The following is a 15,038-nucleotide window of genomic DNA, read 5'->3' on the forward strand; positions in this document are numbered from 1 at the left end:
AAAATAACTTTTAATCTGATGATCTTAACAAACTCCCCAGTCCCTGCTGGTGACAAGCATACACATAACATGATGTTGCCGCCACAATACTTGAAAACACGAAGGGATCAGCAACATTGCATTAATTCCATTTTACTGGCCTGTATGACAAAGTCAAAAGAAAGAATCCTTTGTTAAAAGAAAATCCACTCCAAATCATCCATTCTGTTTGCAACAAGGCTGTGAGATAAATCTGCATGACATGGCAAATAAATGAACTTTTTGGCCTTACTTAAATACTGCAAGGTTAGGTCATCCAATACAGCACAACAGAGTGAAACCCTCTCTATTTTCAAATATTGTGGTGGCAGCATCATGTTATGAGTATGCTTGTCATCGACAGGGACTGGGGAGTTTGTCAGCATCAAAATAGATATAAAAGGAGCAAAGCCCAGATAAAAAGGTTGAGGAAAACCCGCCTCAGTCTTCTGAAAACCTAACCCTGGGTTAGTTGAATTTTTCAGCGAGGCAATTACACAAATGTAGATGCCAAAGACACACCAGACCTTTACAAAAGGTGGTGAGTGTTCCTGAGTGGTCTAGTCAAGGTTTGAATATTGCAGTCCATCCATCACTGATTTCCAACAAAATGTACATCACACCGGCGCTGGCCACGATAAACAGCCACTCTAAAAAGTGCAGTTTTGTCACACATTACAATGCCACAGATGTTTCAAGTTTTTAGGGAGTGTGCAATTGGCGTGCTGACTGCAGGAATGTCCACCAGAGCTATTGCCAGAGAATGTAATGTTTGTTTCTCTACCATAAGCCACCTCCAACGTCGTTAAAAATAATTTGGCAGTACGTCCAACTGGCCTCACAACCGCAGACCATGTATGGCATCGTGTGAGCGAGCGGTTTGCTGAGAGTGCCCCATGGTGGCTGTGGGGTTATGGTGTGGGCAGGCATAAGATACGGACAACGAACACAATTGCCTTTTATCAATGGCAATTTGAATGCACAAAAATACTGTGATGAGATCCTGTTGCTCTTGTGAGGCCCATTTTTCTTAAGGTATCTGTGACTATCGTGTGAAATCCATAGTTTTGTGCCTAATGAATTGCCAATTGACTGATTTCCTCATATGAACTGTAACTCAGTGAAATCTTTGAAATTGTTGCATTGTTGCATTTATATTTTGATTTCAGTGTGTGTATATATATATATATATATATATATATATATATATATATATACAGTGGGGCAAAAAAGTATTTAGTCAGCCACCAATTGTGCAAGTTCTCCCACTTAAAAAGATGAGAGAGGCCTGTCATTTTCATCATAGGTACACTTCAACTATGACAGACAAAATGAGAAAAAAAATCCAGAAAATCACATTGTAGGATTTTTTATGAATTTATTTGCAAATTATGGGGGAAAATAAGTATTTGGTCACCTACAAACAAGCAAGATTTCTGGCTCTCACAGACCTGTAACTTCTTCTTTAAGAGGCTCCTCTGTCCTCCACTCGTTACCTGTATTAATGGCACCTGTTTGAACTTGTTATCAGTATAAAAGACACCTGTCCACAACCTCAAACAGTCACACTCCAAACTCCACTATGGCCAAGACCAAAGAGCTGTCAAAGGACACCAGAAACAAAATTGTAGACCTGCACCAGGCTGGGAAGACTGAATCTGCAATAGGTAAGCAGCTTGGTTTGAAGAAATCAACTGTGGGAGCAATTATTAGGAAATGGAAGACGTACAAGACCACTGATAATCTCCCTCGATCTGGGGCTCCACGCAAGATCTCACCCCGTGGGGTCAAAATGATCACAAGAACGGTGAGCAAAAATCCCAGAACCACACGGGGGGACCTAGTGAATGACCTGCAGAGAGCTGGGACCAAAGTAACAAAGTCTACCATCAGTAACACACTACGCCGCCAGGGACTCAAATCCTGCAGTGCCAGACGTGTCCCCCTGCTTAAGCCAGTACATGTCCAGGCCCGTCTGAAGTTTGCTAGAGAGCATTTGGATGATCCAGAAGAAGATTGGGAGAATGTCATATGGTCAGATGAAACCAAAATAGAACTTTTTGGTAAAAACTCAACTCGTTGTGTTTGGAGGACAAAGAATGCTGAGTTGCATCCAAAGAACACCATACCTACTGTGAAGCATGGGGGTGGAAACATCATGCTTTGGGGCTGTTTTTCTGCAAAGGGACCAGGACGACTGATCCGTGTAAAGGACAGAATGAATGGGGCCATGTATCGTGAGATTTTGAGTGAAAACCTCCTTCCATCAGCAAGGGCATTGAAGATGAAACGTGGCTGGGTCTTTCAGCATGACAATGATCCCAAACACACCGCCCGGGCAACGAAGGAGTGGCTTCGTAAGAAGCATTTCATGGTCCTGGAGTGGCCTAGCCAGTCTCCAGATCTCAACCCCATAGAACATCTTTGAAGGGAGTTGAAAGTCCGTGTTGCCCAGCAACAGCCCCAAAACATCACTGCTCTAGAGGAGATCTGCATGGAGGAATGGGCCAAAATACCAGCAACAGTGTGTGAAAACCTTGTGAAGACTTACAGAAAACATTTGACCTCTGTCATTGCCAACAAAGGGTATATAACAAATTATTGAGATAAACTTTTGTTATTGACCAAATACTTATTTTCCACCATAATTTGCAAATAAATTCATTAAAAATCCTACAATGTGATTGTCTGGATTTTTTCTTCTAATTTTGTTTGTCATAGTTGAAGTGTACCTATGATGAAAATTACAGGCCTTTCTCATCTTTTTAAGTGGGAGAACTTGCACAATTGGTGGCTGACTAAATACTTTTTTGCCCCACTGTATATATATATATATGCTGCCATAAGAGTTGTTATGTCAAAAGATTCATAGCTGTAATGGCTGCCAAGGTGCTTCTACCAAGTATTAACTCAGACTTATCCAATTCTGATATTTCAGTATTTAGATTTTCTCTTAATTTGGAACATTTTCTACAACTTTCTTTCACTTTGAAAATGTGGAGTAGGTTGTGTAGATCTGTAGGAGGAAATAATGTAATTGTGTATCCCCTTTTGGATTACATTTTAAGACCGCAACATGTGAAAAAAGTTCAAGGGGATGTAGACTTTCTATAGGCCTTGTATTGGAACGTAGGCCATATTTCACCTCCAAACACTGAAACTAACATTTTTCACCCTGCATGTAAAAAAGGGGAGCGAAGGGCAGCAGTTTTGGTGTGGTTTTACTGCTCATACCCTGTAATGTTGAGTGAGAACTGTACAGAGGAGCTCACGTCAGTAGTACGGTTGTGTGTGTGTGTGTCCTGACCCCTTCCCTAGAGGGGTAATGCTTCAGCTGTGAGTAAGGGGCAATTCTGTGATGGATATGACAGGGGTCAAGGGTCACAGGAAAGTACTCCCCGACACAGACACACCCACCATTTCTCACCACATCTGACGTTTAGCAGATCACAGAAGCGTTCCCAGAGAACACACTCACACCTCATTTCTCATGCGTATGACAACAACCACACACACACCTCATTTGTCATGTACGTTCTCGCTAGCCCCGGCATGTATTTGGCCACAGAATACTTAATTTCTCCTGAGAAAAAACTGTCACAGGAAGAAAAAACACAGCAGCATACTATTATATTATTTACTTTATTAAATCCAAGCGTCAGTGCGTTTTTATTAGAATGTATTGGATACTAATCATGGGAGATAATTAATAAGGCAGTTTGAGCACCGCAACAATAAGAAGTTTCCCCCATCCCTCCTGGTAATTGGGCCACTTTTGCAACTTTTTTGTTGTCTGAGTGAGGGTAGTGCTGTCATTGAAGAGAACTCCCGTGAGTCCAAATGTGCACTTCACATTTCCATATCATAAAACTCATGTGTCAACGTTTACGATCACAATGTGTAATGTACAGTTACGAGATGACATGCCGTCATACCCTGGGTTGTTCTGAACAGAATGAGCCTATGTTAAGTCTATTGTTAAGAAAATTACCTGTGGAACACTCAACCTGAATGCACTCAAATAACGATCTGTTTCTCTGAATTGCCTTGTGAAAACCTAACCCTGTACGATAGTATTTTCTAATTTAGCTAGTCATGTTGGCAATTGAACCAGCTTTCAAATGATGCCCACCTGACCCAGATTGCTATTTAAAATGGGCGGTTTTTGGATTGTGTAAACAACACTAGTAATTGTGTGATGGCGAGGATGGTGGGTTTCTGTTCCAGACAAAACAACTACAAGTGTGCTTGCTCTAGTTCCTCAACGGCACAGCTAGAAGAGCATTTAAAAAAATAATAATACGTATTGTTGACTGTTTTTTGAGTCATAAAAGTGTGTGGAAATAACTTAGGAACTGTGCACACTTTAGAGAGGTGTGTGTGTGTGGCCACTTGGAGACACCAGTTAGTCTTCTCACTCAAACCCTTCAAAATGTTTCGTCTTATGTTGCACCTACCCCACATTTAACAAGAATATTCTTATCATGTTACTGAATGTATTCAGAGTATTTTTAGTTATCAACAAATGTGGCAAAAAGTACAGAATGTAAAATGCACATAAAATCAACGGTGTAATGTTTGGATTCAGTCTTGTCAGGTGAACTGTTGTCCTCAACTTTGGTCTAATAATTTTCCCATAATCTCCAACACATCCCCTTTCAATTGCTACCATGCTTATGCATATTTCTTCTGTAAGAAACATTTAAATGTACCCCTATCCATATAGACCAATTCAGACGAGTGTATAGGGTTAAACCCCATTTTAGCCTTTTGTCCTCTCCCCCCTCCTCTCTCACTCCCCTTCTTTCTCTGTTTCTCTGTCTATTTTCCCCTGGGCCGTGTGAATATAGCAGAACTCTTAATGGATGAGATGGAGGAATCGAGGAGAGGCTGCACAATAACAATGGAGACATGGTAACATGTGGCCCATTGTGGATAACAGCTTAGCGGCCTAATAACTGGGCCACTATTTGTCTATCTGTGCACGGAGCATCGTGTGTCGTGGTGGTGTGGAGATGTGTGTTTAGGAGAGGAGAAGCAGGGGTTGGACCGAGGGTCCTGGCTGGCCAAGGGCGTAGGGATCGGGGAGGGGTAAGTGGGAGGCCCCCCTGTATGTGTCATTACAAGGGGGTTGAGACAATGGAGGAGGTTGGTGAAACAATGAAAGTGACTAGGCAAAAGATCGTAATTGGGACCCTCCTTTTGTATTGCCGTTTTTTCCCCCCATTCTTTTTCCCCCTCGTCCGTCAACACTGATTGCGCCGTTTTGATTTTTTGATTCTTCCTCTTTCCTTTACATTTCACCCCGGGCCTGCTGTTGTGGTGCTAGCATGCATGACTTAAAATGAGCCTCTCTCTCCTGAGCGATATGGAAGGAGAGCAAAACAAAGAAGAACAGATCGAGTTGACGGAGGAGAGAGGGACACTCACGGATGAGGTTGGAACCCAGGCCCATCTGGGTTGTCTTGCCTAAACGTCTTTGATTCGGTGATTGATATCAACTGAAGATATTGTTTGGTTGGTTGGTGTCCCTGTTAGTGGACTAGTGGAGAGCGAGGGACTGAGATACCAACAGTAGACTTGGCTAACTATGTATGTATGTATGTTTGTTTGTGTGTGCGCTCACGTGTGTGTGTGTGTGTGTGTGTGTGTGTGTGTGTGTGTGTGTGTGTGTGTGTGTGTGTGTGTGTGTGTGTGTGTGTGTGTGTGTGTGTGTGTGTGTGTGTGTGTGTGTGTGTGTGTGTGTGTGTGTGTGTATAGGATGACAGCCATGCACTGACCCACAGAGGAGAACCCAAAGACCGAGTGAGGCTTGACATCCCCACTACAGCCAAGATGAGCCGGGTCACACTCAGGTAGGGTGTGTGTGTGTACACACAACTACATGTTCACATGTTTGCATGGGTTGATATGTTTACAAGGTTTGTTTGTGTGCTGTTCTCTTTTTTCATAAGCATGTTTGTGTTTGCATATCTGTAACTACTTGTCACTTATGTGTGTGCATCGCTCGCTCGCTCGCTCGCTCTCTCTCTCTCTTCCTCGCTCGCTCTCTTGCTCGCTCGCTCTCTTGCTCGCTCGCTCTCTTGCTCGCTCGCTCTCTTGCTCGCTCGCTCTCTTGCTCGCTCGCTCTCTTGCTCGCTCGCTTTCTGGGCTGGACTGACAACATTGAGAGGGATTACAAATGCCTCCGTTCTTTGTTCTTCTCCTGCTGTGAGAAGATTAAACTGCCTTAGCCGTGTGTGTGTGCTAGAGAGAGTTCCATTGCGAGAGAGTTTTTTGTCCACCATACCTTTGACTCCTGCCCAGTAGCCGCCCAGAGACTTCACTCTGCAAGCTGAATTTGTAGAGACCTGGCTAGGCGGGGGTGTGTGTCTCTCCATGGCAACCGCTGCTGTCTGTTAGTGCCGCCCATGGCTAGTGCCCCAAGGGACCATAATGTCCCAGTCTATCAGTGGTCATGTGACTGTGTGTGTCTCCACTTCCTGTAGTTGTCACAGTCCCAGGAGCCAGGATGCACAACCTAACCTGATATACAGTAAACCATGACCATTATATTGACAGTGTGCTCCAGTATTTTCGTTACGATTTAAGAATGGATTCGATGCGTATAGAGTTTAAAGAACTGTACTTTGTAAATGGAGAGAACTCACCTATCTTACTAGCAGTGAAAACACTTTCAACACCAGCAATTGGCTTCGTTCATCACCAATAATTTGCCATTTATATGCAAAAAAAAAAGAAGGAAAGCAAGTTTGTTAGTGAGGAGATTCTTCAGACCAAAGTTGATCTACGACTAGTCAGAAAAGAGTGGGTGTTCCATCTCTTTCTCCTCTCCCTCTTTCCCTCCCTCCACCGCCTCAGAGGAATGGATGTGTTTGTTTGTGTATGCATGGGATGCTAAAAAGGGAGAGGAGCGTAGCATGCATGTATTATAGCCTGGCGCTAACAAGCTCTGGCTTCCTCTGATGAGCTTGTTTGTGCCAGCGTTTGTTTTTATGAATGTAAATTTGTTGCAGAGAAGGGTAAAGGGGGTGTGTGTGTGTGTGTGTGTGTGTGTGTGTGTGTGTGTGTGTGTGACCCAGGGATGCAGGCGTACTCTTTATCTATGCACTTCCCCATAAACAAAAGGACAGAACAGAGGAATAAAGAAATATAATAAATGACAGTGATGAGTTTGTGTCTCTTTTTCACCAGTTTATCGCCAAAGCACTGAGCTGTGGCTTTCAACCAGAGATTAACAAGGACATCACAGCCCGATACTGAGAGAGCACGGCCTTTGATAGTGATAGAGTTCCCATAGATAAGATCAGAGGAAACCGCAGTTTGTACCGCAGTTTGTATGCTTGTGCGTATTCACGCGTGCCTGTGTGCATTTGCACATGTGTGGGAGTTTGCACACGTGTGTGTGTGTAGAGCTCAGGGACATGACTAATGTATGAGGATCATTATGGTAGTCATTAGTGTGTGCAGTATAATGACTAGGGAAGGGTTGTTTTGAGAAAGGACAGAAGAGAAAACTGTCACTGTGGGAAGTCCAGGATATGTTAGAATTGAGTACTGGTTGTATCTGGGTGGAATGGGTCAGGTTTATTACCTACTGGCATAATTTGAGAGAGAGAGGACTCCTCTGGTGTGTGTGTGTGTGTGTGTGTGTGTGTGTGTGTGTGTGTGTGTGTGTGTGTGTGTGTGTGTGTGTGTGTGTGTGTGTGTGTGTGTGTGTGTGTGTGTGTGTGTGTGTGTGTGTGTGTGTGTGTGTGTGTGTGTGTGAGAGAGACCCTAGAGAAGGTTAAAAAGAATAGTGTGACAGAGGAGTCCTCTCTCTCTCTCACACACACACACACACACACACACACACACACACACACACACACACACACACACACACACACACACACACACACACACACACTGCATACATACAGTACTGGATTGTACTGTGCACAACCTCTATGAAATGACATTCACACATACTCACGTATCCAGTTATGAACACACAATCACACAGCCTTACCTAAATTGAATGCATGCAAACATGCATCCATACTAGTGGTGCATGTACCTTTAAAATGATAAATATTCACCTACCTACCTTATTAAAATTACAGTCGTCATAATGCACAATTCCTTACAAATCACTTGCACACACACACACACATGCTTCCTCTCTCTCGCTCTTTTTCGCTCTGTCACTAACGTGCACACACAAACACACACACCCTTCTTTCCTCCATTGTTCCACCTTGGCACACCTACCTTTTAAGCTCATTTGTTTGTCTTAGTGTAGCTCTCAGGAAACAGCAAATGGATCTGAAGTGGATGCTAAGGGGAGGGAGAGGGCGAGTGTGTGCATCTGTGTTTCTCTATGTGTGTGTGTATGTGTGTGTGTGTCTACCATGTCTTTTCTGCTCTCCACTAACACATGGTCCTATGTTATTGATAAAGGCTTATGTGATAGGCAGTTGATTACCTTGCTCATTCAGGTTGATTTGCTTGCATCTCATTTTCTCTCGCCCTCCCTTTCATCCTTTTATTCCTCTTTTGCTGACTTAACTGATGCTCATTCCTCTCTCTCCCCCCTCTTTCCCTCTCTCTCTCGCTCCCTCTCACTCGCTCTACCCCTCTCTCCCTTTTTCTTTGATGCATAACCACTCTAATCAGGCTCCTGTTCTCCTTCTCTCTCTCTCCCTCTTTCTCCACCTTCCTTCCCTCCCCCTCCCTCCCTCTCTCCTGTCTGTGTGTATGAGTGACAGTCAGTTCACCTGTGTTTGTAGCAGACCCCCAGAACCACAACTAATTACACTACCTTAATGAGCAGGACAGGCAGCCAGCCAGCAGGTCATCCCTGGTGTGTCTGCGTGCGTAAGTAAGTGTGTGTGCGAGAGAGAGGGAAAGTAGTTGTGTTTGCGTATGATTTGATTTGATTTGATTTTTATTGTAGTGGCATCCATCTTCAGGATGCCCAGCCCACATGGGCCAATAAGACAATGAGTACGTTTACATGCACACTAATAATTCAATATTAAACTGAGTATGGCAATAGTCATGTAAACACTTCACTCTGCTTATCTTGAAAGTTCAATATCGAAATAAGCATACACCGATTAAAACACCTGGTTTTCTGAGCAATCTATTGAATGATTAGGACATGTAAACAGCTGAATCAGCGTTCCAGCAGTGTATTTGATCTGGTCATGTGTCAGCACCGGTAGCGCAAGCCTCCCTCTTATTCGCAAGTGAAGTGAGTTCACATTTTTAAAAAATGTATAAAACGTTATAGTTTTCACATACAAACTTTATGTCCAAACTCCTAATAGGCTTCGCAAAAATAACATGGTCGCTGTGGTAGAACCTTTATTTTGATTATTTTAAACAAACTATTACATAATCATTCAGGATTCATTCAGGATTATCCGTAATCATGGTAGCATCCACATTAATGTAGACGTGTTCAGAAAGCATTCCTATGGAAATGAAAATAATTTAAACTTAAAACATAAAAACCCTTGTCTTATCTTCTAAGCTTTGGAAATGACATTTGCACCCAGGAACACTTATTTTTCTAAATAGCCATTCAAGTTTGTCTTAATCACTAATCCAGAATTGCTATGGTTTCTGTTATTGCATTTAATCATAGTTACTCTTAAATCATCATATTAAGTACAGTAAAATAAAAGTACCATTCGTTCTCCATCCCGTTAATTCTTCTTCCCTAAATTGCAGACTGTACATAGCCGCTTTTCTTCATCAATGGCATTGGACCTACATACTTCAATTGCCAGAGGCAGTATCCCGGTTCTCAACTGGGCATACAGGGTCTTTTGATGCACATTTGAGTGTGTACGTGTGTAAATTTGTGGCCAGCCAGATCTAGTCATTAGCTCCATTCCCCTGCTCAGTGGTGTGTTGGTAAATCTATGCACATTCTCTGTTGGAATCCTTCCCCTCTGTCTACTAGGGTCTAATGGCAGCCTGGCGTGTGTGTACGCGAAAAAGATTTGTTACAGTAGAGGGTGTGTGTATACAGTCTTGGAATGCATCCCAAATGATACCATATTCCCTCTATAGTACACCACTTTTGAACAAAGTCATGGGGCTCTTGTCAACAGTATATATATATAGAATAGGGTGCCATTTGGGGGACACACACTAGGTCGAAGGGCAGCATGCCTTGTGGCCTGAAGCCAATCATGTTCGAAAGGCAAGCAGCTAAACCTAGCATCACACACCTCTCCGCTCCACCACACTCCAGCGTCATACTTACACAACCTGAAAGGGCAGGTTTCACACGCTTGCATAAGCGCAGCTGGACCATGTAAATGCCAGTTAATTCACCTTGACCTTGTTCACTCAACCACTGTCTGTCTCAAGAGAGCGAGGGAAGGGGGGAGAGAGAGACCCTGTTTTTATCTCTGTTTTCCAAGGGTTAAAGTTCTCAGTCACTGCGACGTATATCCATCATATGGATTCTGGAGAGGTTGTTTTTTGAGATCCGTGTAGATCCGCAATAGAAATCTCTGGGGTGTTCGGTGGTGGGCTGGTTTGGAGATGCCAGACTAATACAGAAGCATGTCTGTTCTACGAAATAAAAAACATTTTATTTTCTCTGTTACGCTTTGTGTGCTGAACTGACATGCATGATTGTTGCTGACACTGATGTTCAGATGAAGGGAATTAAAAAGTCTATAATGCTCACCACGACCGCGGCGCTCAACTAAAACTGCTAATGGCACAAATTTTTACATAATTCTTACCAATATGTTATTGGGCTAATTTCTCGAGGTGGAAATTATATTTTAGATGGTGTCAGTATAATTACATTTTTATTAATTTGGGTGTAGAATGTCCTTTTTAAAAAGTCACCAGAACTGAGCTTCTCAGTCCTTCATAAAAATTATCTCGAAGGACACCGGACCCCCTTAAGCAAGGGGATTGGAATTGGTCAAACTTGCAGTTAAATAAATGTACAAAATAATCCTCTTTCCCTAGAAGCACTATGGTCATTACTTCTTTTTTTACATGAAAGGGGAGGTTAACTTGCACCCAGAGATAGATTTATTTGTTGTTGCTTTAACGCGTGTGTGTGTGTGTTCGTCTCACAAGTGCCAGTAAAAGCTTGTAAATGTAAAGACTGAGCGTACTCTAGAAAAGTGATGTGGGTGTATGTATTACTGTGTGTGTTCCTATTTGTAGGTATCTGTGTTCCTGTTACCATTTTTGTGTGTGAGTGAGATTGACAAACACAAACTCTCTATCTCTGACTGTGTGTTTTGTCTCTGCAGCCCCCTGACCGAGACAGTGGAACTCTCTGGAGAACAGGGACCGCTGGGGATCCACGTCGTCCCCTACTGCTCCTCGCTGAGTGGACGGTGAGGAACGCACACACACTTACTTTCACTCGCTCACTTTCACGCACTCTCTTACACATTCTCTACCCATACATTGAAGGCTGTTTGTGTGTGTGCTCAGACTGTGTTTATCATCCGTTCTCAGGACCCTGGGCCTGCACATTAAAAGTATCGAGGCGAACAGTCGCTCCAAGAGAGAGGGCATATTCCGGGAGGATGAGTGCATCGTTCAGATTAGCGGCACCGAGCTAATGGACAAGACATTTGCCCAGTACGTACCTCGGCTCTACGCTATCGCAGGGTGAGTCTCAAATGTCTCCGTATTCCCTTTATAGTGCACTCCTTTTGACCTGTAAGTCCCTGGTCAAAAGTAGTGCACTATGTAGGGCAGGGGTGTCAAACTCAAATACCCAGTGGGCCAAAATGTAAAACCTGAACAAAGTCGCGGGCCAACATTGAACAAATGAACCTTTTAATATGGACCCAAACAAGTTTTGCTTTAACATTGAATATGGAACAAGCATCGCTTATTACCATACAATATATAATTTAATAGTGGAGACATGCAAAATCGAATTTCAAATGAAAAAACACATCAATGGCATTCATTTATTAAATAAATAAAATTTAAATAAAAATCGTATGCCTCTTTTCTATTTGTAGCCTTCTGATTTAAATACCAAAATAAACTTTTTCCACTAGCTAATAATTTTACAAATAAAATGATAATAAATCAATCAACCATTCAAGCCCATGCCTTGTAGCAAGAAAAAGTGCACAAAGAAAACGTTAATTATTGCACACTGATCTAATCTGATGTGCCCAAGCCAGATACCTGGCATCTCTTCTTGGATGCTAGTTCGTTTCATAGTGTCGTCTAATGTTGTACTCCTTACTTACAGCCACGTTGACTCCACAAACAAGACAAACAGGTTTGTCTTTTACATATGTAAACAGATATTCTGCCTCCCACTTGTCCAGAAAGCTCCTGTTTTCTGCCTTTCTTTTCGCCATTTTTGGGAAGGGATAGCGCGCTGACAGTTGTAGCGTCTATGTTGCTAGACTACTGTCACAGAGGAGAGGGCGTTTCTGGGTCCTGTCCTGATTGGCGCGCGAAAACAACAGCAGAGCATTATGGGATTCGTAGTATTAGCGGTGAATGCGCTGTATAATACCGGCGGGCCAGCTCTAGTAGTAATTTGGTATTGTCTCGCGGGCCAAATATAATTACCCCGCGGGCCAAATTTGGCCCGCGGGCCAGAGTTTGACACCCATGATGTAGGGAATAGGTTGCCATTTGAGACGCATCCTGTGTCATTTTGGATGCAAGCCTGCCCTACACTATCACAAATCTACCAGTATGAGGCCGGTCTGTCACTCAGTTTCCCTTTTATTTCCCCTTTTATTAGGAGCCCTTCTTAATCCCTGCTCTTACAAATCCTCCCTATTCCTGGATTTATCTCACACCACATCTCCACAGCAACAAAAGCGTGTGAGAGAGAAAACGAAAGCGAGAAACACTCATTCTCTCGCTTCACTGTTGTCGGGAATAGGTTAATTTATGACTATCACAGCATTGGTTAGACTTCAAAAGGAGTGGGACAGTAGCTGTGAGGGCTAGTGAGAGAGAAAGATAAGAGAGAGACAAACAGTAAAAAAGAGAGAGAATTGGTGGGCATGAAGGAGGATTGTCTAATCCCCTACCTGAAAGAAATGCCCAGTAAAAGAGGTGGACCTTGTTAGATCTGATAGTATAGCCCAGAAGAGGCTTGACAATAGGTCTGACACTGCTAGCCTGGTCCTGGATAAGCAGTTGCTACAAGTGACTACTACTATAGATTACTTGTCTCTATTGAATTGACTCTTGAGGGTCTAGTCTGTGACCGCTAGTCAATGCCGGTGTTGAATGAGAACTTAGTAAGCTTGAGTTTGTACTTGTGTTGATACCAATTGAATCTCTGTGCTTGGTGTACTAGTAACTACTACGAGAGTGAGTGTGATCTTCCAACACATTTCCATAAATACATAGTGGAAAACCGTACAATCAAGTCTGATATAACAGTATTCTCAACCTTCAGTCATGTCCTCCAGAAGGACATTGATGATGTCACTTCCTCACACCCACAGGTCCCAGGAAGTGTTCCGTCAGGCCATGTGTTCCCCTCTGGTGCGCCTGGAGATCCTGCCGCTAGCCCACAAGCAGCGATACGAGATCGTTCGTAAATTCATCAGTTATTCTGCACGAGAGTGCTCTGAAATCGGAGTAGATAGCCATTGAATCGCACAACTATACCACTTAGCTAAGAATTATGTAAATAATCAAGTCAGTAAACGTTGGGCAGATAGTTAATATACTGCCTGGCAAGTTCGATGTACACTACCGGTCAAAACACCTACAGCACTCATTCAAGGGTTTTTCTTTATTTTTACTATTTTCTATATTGTAGAATAATACTTAAGACATCAAAACTATGAAATAACACATGAAATAACGTAGTAACCAAAAAAGTGTTAAACAAATCAAAATATATTTTATATTTGAGATTCTTCAAATTGCCACCCTTTGCCTTGATGACAGCTTTGCAAACTCTTGGCATTCTCTTCACCTAGAATGCTTTTCCAACAGTCTTGAAGGAGCTCCCACATATGCTGAGCACTTGTTGGCTGCTTTTCCATCTCAATTGGGTTGAGGTCGGGGGATTGTGGAGGCCAGGTCATCTGATGCAGCACTCCATCACTCTCCTTCTTGGTCAAATAGCCCTTACACAGCCTGGAGGTGTGTTGGGTCATTGTCCTGTTGATAAACAAATTATAGTCCCACTAAGGCCAAACCAGATGGGATGGCGTATCGCTGCAGAATGCTGTGGTAGCCATGCTGGTTAAGTGTGCCTTGAATTCTAAGTAAATCACAGACAGTGTCACCAGCAAAGCACCATCACACCACCACTACGGTGGGAAATACACATGCGGAGATCAATGTACACTACCGGTTTACCCACACCGCGTCTCATAAAGACACAGCAGTTGGAACCAAAAAAGGACAAATTTCCACCGGTCTTATGTCCATTGCTCGTGTTTCTTGGTCCAAGCAAGTCTCTTCTTCTTACTGGTGTCCTTTGGTAGTGGTTTCTTTGCAGGAATTCAACCAGGAGGAACCCACTAAGCCCCACAACAGATTTTTGTACTTTTGTAAAGGTATAAGGTGTTGCCGTGTTGGGGCCAATTTAGTTTTCAATCCAGTCGATTCAGTGAAATTAATCATCGTAGAAAACGGACAAATTGGAAACTGAGTTCTTAGCCTGCGTTTACACAGGCAGCTCAATTCTGTTATTTTGTCATATCAGATATTTTGCCAAAAGATCTGAATTGGGCTGCCTGTGTAAACCTAGCCTTAGATTGTGGTTGTGCTCTTCCATGGTTACGGGGTACGACAGTTGAACTAAGCTCATGAGGCATTCATAAATTATATTCTTCAAGAATCAATGGGTACATACCAGTAATTTATAAGTCAAAAAATGGATGTAGCAACTAATGATTGCCCCTTTAAAGACTACTCTCCCACTGTGAGTGACTGCTAGGAGGTTTAGAAGCGTTAATGGAAGGTAGGCAGAAGCTTAGCTGCCAGATGAGATTTGATCACTCACTATCTTTTAGTATGCCTCTTTTGGCTTTTCT

General features: G+C 42.9%; 1 pseudogene; it reads left to right on the top strand.

The window, feature by feature from the left end:
• LOC139532933 (partitioning defective 3 homolog B-like) overlaps positions 1–15,038 on the top strand; it is a 218,788-nt pseudogene that overhangs the window by 87,495 nt on the left and 116,255 nt on the right.

This window comes from Salvelinus alpinus, chromosome 10 (genome assembly GCF_045679555.1).
Source record: "Salvelinus alpinus chromosome 10, SLU_Salpinus.1, whole genome shotgun sequence".
NCBI lineage: Eukaryota > Metazoa > Chordata > Actinopteri > Salmoniformes > Salmonidae > Salvelinus > Salvelinus alpinus.